We start from the raw sequence: 9102 nt of genomic DNA, 5'->3' as shown, positions 1-9102 counted from the left end.
ATATGCTAGAATGAAACTGTTGCATCACTTCCATGGATTGTTCTTTGTCCAGACACCTCAGAAGAATTCCAGAGGGGTCCCTCTAGTAGAGTAGATTTTCATGAATGCAGTATCTAGCTGCCCTGAGCTTAATAGTTTTGGCTTCGCTCGAACTAAGGCCTGGAGGAATTTCTAGCTTCAACAAGTATTGAGCTATTGCAGAGTACCAATCACAAGAAGCTAGATTTTCTGCCAATAACTGATCTTTCCCTGGTTCAGCTGTTTCTTCTGCTGCCTGACCATATTTCTGAAATTGTGCTCATGAGATTTATGTCCAGTGTTCTGCAATTATCTTCAGCCATGAGTCTAGCAAGGTCCTGATCTCCGACAAGCTTGGTGGGCTTCAATTCTATGTTAAATTCAATAAGCTTTGCAATCCATTTAGCCCTTCTTCCATCAGCATCAGGCTGCATTAGAACATATTTTATTGAAGCAAAGGGTACATATGCAATTACCTTGGAGTGCAGAATGTAAATTCTGAAAGCTTTCAAAGATTTGATAAGAGCATATGCCTGTTTCTCAATGATATCATACCTCAGCTCGGCATCCCTTAAGGTTTTGCTGAAAAATGCCACTGGATGTTCTGAGCCTTCCTCATCTGCTTGCATCAAAACTGCTGCAAGGGTGTCATCAGAGGCAAATGAAAATATATGGAACTCCTTGCTGTAATCTGGGCTGATTAAAGTAGGAGCTTCCATAATAGCCCTTTTGATGGATTCAAAAGATTTTCTTGCTGCATCGGTCCATCTGACTTCTGACCCCTTTTTCAACATGGAGGTGATGTGTTTCACAAGCTCTGCAAAATTTGGGATAAACCTCCTTACAAAATTTATCTTGCCCAGAAAGGACTGGATATCCTTCTTTGATCTCGGGACAGACAAGGTCTATATTGCTCTTACTCTTTCTGGGTCTTAGGATTGACTGAAATCCCAAACCTTTTGCACTTCAGGAGCACTTTCTTCAAATGTTGCAAATGGTCATGATGGCTGCTGGAGTACACTGTTATATCATCAAGGTAGACAAGGATAATTTTGTCCTTCTCTCCCACAAATGCTATATCCATAGCTCTCTGAAAGGTGGCTCCATCATTCATCAACCCAAAAGGCATCTTGGAATACATAAAAGTTCCCCAAGGAGTGGTGAATGCAGTCTTCTCTTGGTCGTTTGGATGTATAGCAACCTGGTTATACCCTCAAAATCCATCTAGGAAAGACATCACTTTGGCCCCTGAGACCTTCTGCAGCAAATGCTCCATCTCGGGCAGAGGGTAATTATCTTTCTTAGAGCATTTGTTTAAGTTTCTGAAATCAACGCAGAGCTTGATTTCTCCACTTTTCTTCCTCACCACCACCAAGTTGGCTACCCATTTTGAATATCTGAGAGGGACTATGATTTTGGCAGCCAGTAATTTCTTGATTTCTTTTTCAATCAGAGGGAGGAGCAAAGGATTTATGGGTCTCAACTTCTGTTTGAAAGGGATGGTGTCTTTCTCTAAGGGAATTTTATGCTGGATGATATTTTTGTCATAAGTTTTCAAGTCACTATATTCCCAGGCAAAAACATCAGCAAATTGCTTCATTAAATTGCAGTACTCAGAACTTTGGGCAGCAGATAGATGAGTGGACAAATTTATATATCTTGGATGATCTGGACTCCCTATATTATGCCTATGGACTGTAGATTGGTCTTCTTTTCGGGCAGCCTTGTAAGGGACATCATTATGGTCAAACAAATTTTCTAAGGGGACTAGGCCTTTAGGTATGTGATTGTTGGGCAGCTGGACAATGCTATTTTTGCCAATTTCGTTCTTTAGCTGGGATTGGGGGTTTTCTTCCAAGGCTTCGTTCTCTTGGTCAATTTGTATTTCAGAGAATTCATCAATGACTTGCAGAAGCCTATTCATTTCATCATCATCTTCAAAAACTTTCCAATGCTGGACATTATCAGGAAAGGATGGTCTATATTTCATCTGAACTTCATAAACTAGTTTGGGAGGCATGGGAGGAATAAACATGCTAGTAGACACAACAAGGGAATCAACAAGCTGATTTCTGACTCTAGGGATATATGAGATACAAAAACTATTAAAAGAATCTTTGAGTCTCCTTACCTCGTCTCTATATGCTTTCAGCCTTGGGTGCTTTGCTTGGAACATTTTGTTTACTTGTTGAATGATAAGATCAACATCTCTGAACACCTTTATGTTTCTGACTTCTCTGTCTTTAGCTACATTGAGGCCCAATATCAGAGCCTCATACTCTGATATATTGTTGGTGACTTGGAAAGCCAACTTAAAAGATAGATGTGTGCTTTCTTGTTTGGAGATATCAGCACCACCCCTGCTCCTGCAGTCTCCCTAGAACATGCTCCATCAAAGAACATTTCCCAAACCTGACTTCCTTGCTCTCCCTCGGCCTAGACTATTGGTTTCTTAAGCTGCAATGAGGCCTTCTGGGATTCTTCAATTTGGAGAATACATGCTCCAAAGTCAGTGTCCACAACATAAATGGGATGATTAGAAGGATTCTTCTCATCACTAATGATATAGGCCACCTGTGCTTCTTTGTACAATCTCCTGATTTCCCCTCCAAAAACTGGGACAGTGGCATAAGATAAATCATTTTGTAATGTCCCACCTAGTCTCTTAATCCACCCTCTGGACAGTAGCATGCCAAACTTGGGAGGGACCTCTGCTACCACAATATCCATAATCATGCTCTTCATGGGAAACTGAGTTAGGGTGACAGCTAGGTCTTTGATTAATCCTAGGAATTTTACCTTTCTTGAATCAAATGAGAATAAGTCATGATATGGTCTAGTGATATCAAGGCCCAACTCTTCCATGACAACTTTAGGCATCAAATTGTGGTTGGCCCTTGAGTCTAGCAGGCAGTTATGGAAGGTTTTGTCATGAATGGTCAAGGATACATAGAACAATGGGGAGCTATTATCAGCAGGTTCAGTCATTGGGCTAAGCACAACTGCAAGCTTATCATCTTGCAAATTGACGTAGTCAGTAGAGGCTGGTGAGGCTTTTAGCTCAAGAGCATCAAGGATAGGCTTTCTAAAAACTTCACTCTTTACAAGTTCTATCAGAGGCACATATATTTTTAACTTATGAACTTCTGATTCAAAACTGAAAGGGGAAGGGGACTTGTCAGGGCCTCTTACCTCTTGGGCTGGTGCTTTTGGGATGACAAGATCAGCTGCTGGTCTTTTCTGCCTGATATTTTGTTGCTCTGTTGGGACAACAGCTTTTTGGGCAGGATTCTCCTTGACATTGTTTGCTTTTGACCTCAGATTGTATCTTTGCTGCTCATCAGTCTGCAGAACAGCCTCTCTGTCCCACCTTTGACTGGTTTGGTCCTGCAGCAATGATTCTTCGTAGGCAGCCAATGTCAAAAAAGTAGCACTGCCTTTATCTTCCATGCAATGAATTTCATCCTCTTCTTCAAACTGCTCTTCCTCCATGACTACGTTTTGGAAAGGAGCCCTAACCTTTTGTTCTCCATCAACTTCTTTACCTCTCTGAATGATTTGCAATTGTTCATTTGCTCTTCTGAAAGGATTTGGGTTTCTTGGAGCAAATGTGTTTGGAAGCCTTCCCTTTCCAGAGCTTTGCTCAACCTTCAGCTTAGATATCTCAGCAGCCAATGACTCTATCATCTTAGTCATTTTATCTAATTTAGGTTCTGAAGATGAAGCAGAGGAAGAAGAAGCCTCACATCTCTGCCTCCTTCTATTAGCATGACTTTTGAGCTTTTCTACAGCGATGATATTCGATTCCACCTCTAGGGTTGCATCTTGCATTTCAGCTAGAGTAGCACATCTTCTTTCTCTCAACAATAGGCAGAAATCAGACTCAAAAGCATTGGCATAAGTGAGTTTGGCAGAGGTTGGGATTGGCTTTACTTCAGCTGGTATCTTACTATACATACAATTGAATCTTTTATTAAAATTGAATCTTTTATTAAAATCAGGCAATGATTCCCCATTTTCCCTCTTGAGGTTTCCAATTCTGTATGGTAATATAGCAGGTCTTTTTTATCTCCCCAATGCTTAAGAAATACATCATCTAATGCTTCAATGTCTGCTATAGACCTAGGGGTCAATTCTCTGAACCACTTTCTAGCCTCTCTATCAAGGCTCTAGACAAACACTCTCATTCACACATCATCCTCACTGATATCTAGGTTATCAACATAACTATAAAAAGATTCATGGTGTTCTTCAGATGTTACTCCCTCTGTACCAGTGAACTTGGGCATATATTTATGATACTCTCCAGCAGGCATGGCATTCAAAGGAACATGAAAGACTAGGGGTCCATACCTAGTGGCTATGATTCTTTCCATCTTCGTGGGTGCCTGTTGGCCTGCCATGACTAGGATGGGTGGAGAAATACTGGCAGATTGGTTCGTAGGAAGCAATGAAATAGATGACATAGACAAAGGGATATGATGGACTGTATGGGAGGCTTTCTTTGGACTGAGATCCAAAGGGGAACTGGATGAACAAGGAGCTTTATGAATCTCTGCAGATATTTCTTCACTAACAATGCTAGGCTCTAGATCTTCAAAATATATATTCTCAGCTATAATATTCTCTTGCAGAGATACATAAGATTTCTTAGGCTTACCTGATCCTGATGCTCCTTTCTGTGATGTTTTCCTTTGCTTAGCAATCTTCTCAAGGTCAGGCACTGGGTCAGCTGGTGATTTCTGAGGATTTCTCCGGGTATGCCTCACAAACTGAGCTAGAAGTGTAATGTGGAGTCGCCACTAGGTTGATCCTCCAGTAGAGTCGCCAGATAGATGATTACAACCAGTTATGTGTCCAGGCTTTGTCTATCATCAAAGCTGGAACTGTGTCATTTTCCTAGGGAAGCTGAGCTTCAATCTCCTTCCCTAGCAACGGTGCCAATTAATGTTATCACCCCAAGAAACTCTCCTAGGTTGTAGCTCGGAGATGCTCGGGAACATATAAATTCAACTTATTGTTGCAAATGGATGAATGGAGGGAATGATGCTTGTTCAAGCCAGATAACCACTTCTACTTTGTTTAACTCTAGACGTGCGTGAACACCCCGAGACTACAAGGCTTTAGACCACCAACTACTCACAGTTTAAGGATTGGATGAATGTGGAGAATACTGACCACACCAGCATATGCACAAGACCATGTGATGGCCGGCTACAACCAGTAAAGAAGTCTGCAAATCTAATTCCCTAATACACAAACAGGATGACAGCTCTCTGGCATTAGGTGAAAAGAAACCTGAATAGATCATTCACTGATACATACAAGACTTTAACACAGAGATAGGATGACAGCTTCTCTAATGTTAAACATCAAGAGCTCAGAAATACAACATATCAGGCACAACTTAAAACAGAAGAAGAATGAAAAGTGAGCAATTAACAACAAAAGAAGCTTGTATTAGCTGAAAATGAAGACGAGACGCTGCAAGTATCAAAATAGTTACAGTCTCCAGAAGTTGAACCTTACATCAAAACAACAACCATCAACCTTGATTACATCTTGTTTCGGGGTATATATAGAGTTTCATTACAAAGGCACTCGACCATTCTAGGTATGGAGGGGTCATAATTGACCACCAACCGCTTTAACTGCCTGATGGAGTCTCTGGTGTGTTTGCTTGCTTTAGTGGATAAATCTGATTTTTTCTGTGCTCTGCTGTCCTCTCGGGTAGGTGGAGTATCGTATAGGATGAAGTTCCATAACTATTAAATGCAGTTATCTACTCGTGCTTCGTCCTTTTCCTTCTAGGTCATACTGTTTGTTGAATGCGGTTGTTGAGGAAAAAATGCATCGGGTACTGGTAGGCGGTTGTCTTCATCCTTCGGGTGCACGGAATGGTTAGGGCAAGTGGACTGCATGGAAAATGTACGAGCCAGATGGAGGAGCGAGACTGGCCGTCGGATTAAGGGGATAGACTGTGGGGATTGCTTGGCTGAGGGTATCGGGAGATATGGAAGCAATGTGAGTGCGGGCCGTTGGATCTCGAGCGGACAGATCCAACAATCATCGGGCGAAGGAGACGCATGGGAGTTATCGGGCGGCAACGGAGGCTAAGCGGTAAGCTGTTTTGGTCGCACCGCTTTCGGACGCAGGGCGGTAAAAGGACAGCGGCATGTGATTCCATTCAAAGTGTGATGCGTGGTGGCGGGGGAAGGATGAAATCGCTTTCCATCGCGCGTTATCGCCCCGACAGTTTGCGGGCGCGGGGAGAGCGAATGCCGTCCGATCGCGGTGGAGATGATCGGACGGTGGGGTTTTAATCGTGCGGGTCACTTTGTTTGACGTGACAGGAGGACCGTTGGATCAGGGTGATGGAGATCAACGGCTAAGGTTGCGGCGGAAGGGTTTGTGAAGGCGCGTGGTCGTGTGGGCACGAGTTTATGGGGGTATGGGTTTAAGCGCTCGGGGCTTAAGAACAATGGAGTTTTATATGGTTTTCAACAAAAGAGCGCAGGAAATGGAGATGAAGGGAGAGCGAAAGAGGTAAAGGAGAAGGTGAGGATGACCATTATAGGCTTTCTTTGAGCAAAAACAAGGACCGAGCTTACTTATGATTCTTCGAATATCAGCAATATGTAGTAGAGCTAACAATACCGAGTTACACATATGTTTCCTTCACTAGTTTTGGCATGCATGTCACATGTGTGTGGTTTCTTGGTTGTGATATGTCATTGACATGGAGGATTTCCTAGATTGACAGCGGATTGTATAGCCTTGCCATTTCCTGGATAGCCATGGTGATTGTGGGTTTACTTTCATTGTTTGTTTTTAGTTGGTTCTCATGTTTCCTTAGCTTGGGTTGAGTTACTAGTTCCTGGAGCCTTGGTTGGACAAATGCTCAGGAGTCTTGTAACAGCTTGGGTTGAGTTACTAGTCTTGTAGCCATGGTTAGACAAATGCTCTGGAGCCCTTGGTGGGTTGAGTTACTAGACCTGGAGCCTTGATTGGACAAATTATCTAGAGCCCGGTGGAAATTGTGGGTTGAGTTATTAGTCCTAGAGCCTTGGTTGGAACAAACACTCTGGATCCCTGGATGGCTGGAATAGAGATCGATTGGATAATGGTTTTGTGATGTCTGATCATGAGGTGGAATCACTGTTTCATGGGTTGAGCTTGATGGTCTTTGAACACCCTCGATGAGTTTTGATTGATGTGTTCTATGAGATCCCACATTCATGCCTGGAATATGGCACAGGGGTGAATGGATGGAGAGAGATTTGGCTCAGTCATTCTATGGTCAGGTGGAACATGGAATTCCCATCCGTGGTTTGGATTTTGCATCATTAATGAAAGGTTATTTATCATTGTAATTCTATGTGCATTTTGATGGTTTATATGTGGTGGATATGGCTATGATTTCATGATTAATTTTTTCCTTGTTATGCTGGTTATGTATGTGTTTTATGACAGCAACTATATGTGGCTCTCATCATGTTTTTACTTGTAATGGAATTATCAATGTGTTTATGACCTAATGGATGGAATGGCAGTTGATGTGTTGAGGAATCAATGATTCTTAGTGATTATCAAGTAAGTATGAGGCCCCTATGCTCAGAACTCTTAATTACACCTATAGATTACACATTTGCAATATGTTTGACGAAATGCCTGTCATGGCTAGTAGGGGTCCAGTCAAGGTATTAAATAAATATTTTCTATAGTATTGTCATTTCTATGTTATTTTATTGATCTGAAGAGATGGTTCAATTTTGGGTAGTGACCTGGGCTCTGGGCCTAAAAAAGTGGCTCAAATCCCGGAGTCGTTGGCATAGCACTGATAGTTTTGGTCTCTGGTAGGAAAGATTGTAAGAGTGACTTTAGGTTGTTGGTCACACTCATGCCTATAGCATAGGAGCAATTGAGCCTTAAATTTTCCAAACACTCAGTGTGACCCCAAGGCAAGTTGCCAAAAGTATTGGATTAGTTCTTGAGTGTCTTGTAGCTGATGAGTAATGTTTGTATGGTGTGTTTCCATTATTTCCACTTCCTTAACATGACTTAGGAGGTTGAGTCATATGATAGTGGCCTCTCATCACATGTTTACCCTGGCTACCTGGTTGCTTGGGTAGATGTGAGAGGAGGGAGTTAAACTTTCGACGGTTGTAATTATTGTATAGTTTGTCACCAGTTATAGGAAAATGTTTTACCACATTTGACATGAGAGGAAGTTGATTCTATTATTCATAGCATTGATAGAGCTATTCATTTTGATTTATCTTTGTTAATTACAAATCGAGAACTTGATGTTTTAATAAGTCCATCTATTCATGATTATTTCTTCTATGGCTGTCATTCAACTTACCATTTTCCCATCATCACATCCAATGGCAGTTATTTTACATCCTTTGATGTTCATGGTTTAACATCGCATCCTTCGATTACTTGTCAAACGATTGAGGCACTTCAACCTTCATTGATGGTCATGTCGGGTCCTCACTATCTTGACAACTCGGCCAAATATGATCCAATCAATTGTCTCTCACAAGATTCTCATCCTGATATCATGCTCTTAATTGCAAATTCATATTTTCAGAGATTTCAGAATGTTCAAGAGGATTGTTTCAAATTTCATGATCCAATCTATGATTTCCTGGAAGCATATTTCTTAGCAAACCCTTTGGCTAAGAGAAATTCTCGGTATTTTCTCATTCTTTCTAAGAATGATGACATAGATGAGGGTGAATTCACAAGAAGATCTCATGGTTTGTCTCCTTATAATGGTCATCGAAAAAGTAAGAATATGAACTAGTTAAAAGTAGTGGCTATGTCCTATCTTTTTTTTGATAGGAAAGAACTTCCATTTTTTGTGCAATTTATTCAAGCTCTTATATTTTCTTTTGCACAATATTTTGAATTTTTTTTAATTGCTCGCATATTTGTGTATGTAGGCTAGGAAACATTATGGCCACATTGGAAATTCCATTACATGTGACCGTGACCTTCTAGCTAGATATTTTAGTAGGTATAGCGACATGTCAGGTTTCCTTGCACATGCATATTGCATTCCCTTTTTGTAGTATT

Source organism: Pinus tabuliformis, chromosome 2_2 (assembly GCF_031772625.1).
Source record: "Pinus tabuliformis cultivar Carrire ecotype Pingquan chromosome 2_2, CPIR1, whole genome shotgun sequence".
Classification (NCBI taxonomy): Eukaryota; Viridiplantae; Streptophyta; class Pinopsida; order Pinales; family Pinaceae; genus Pinus; species Pinus tabuliformis.
Note: the sequence above shows the minus strand (reverse complement) of the source record.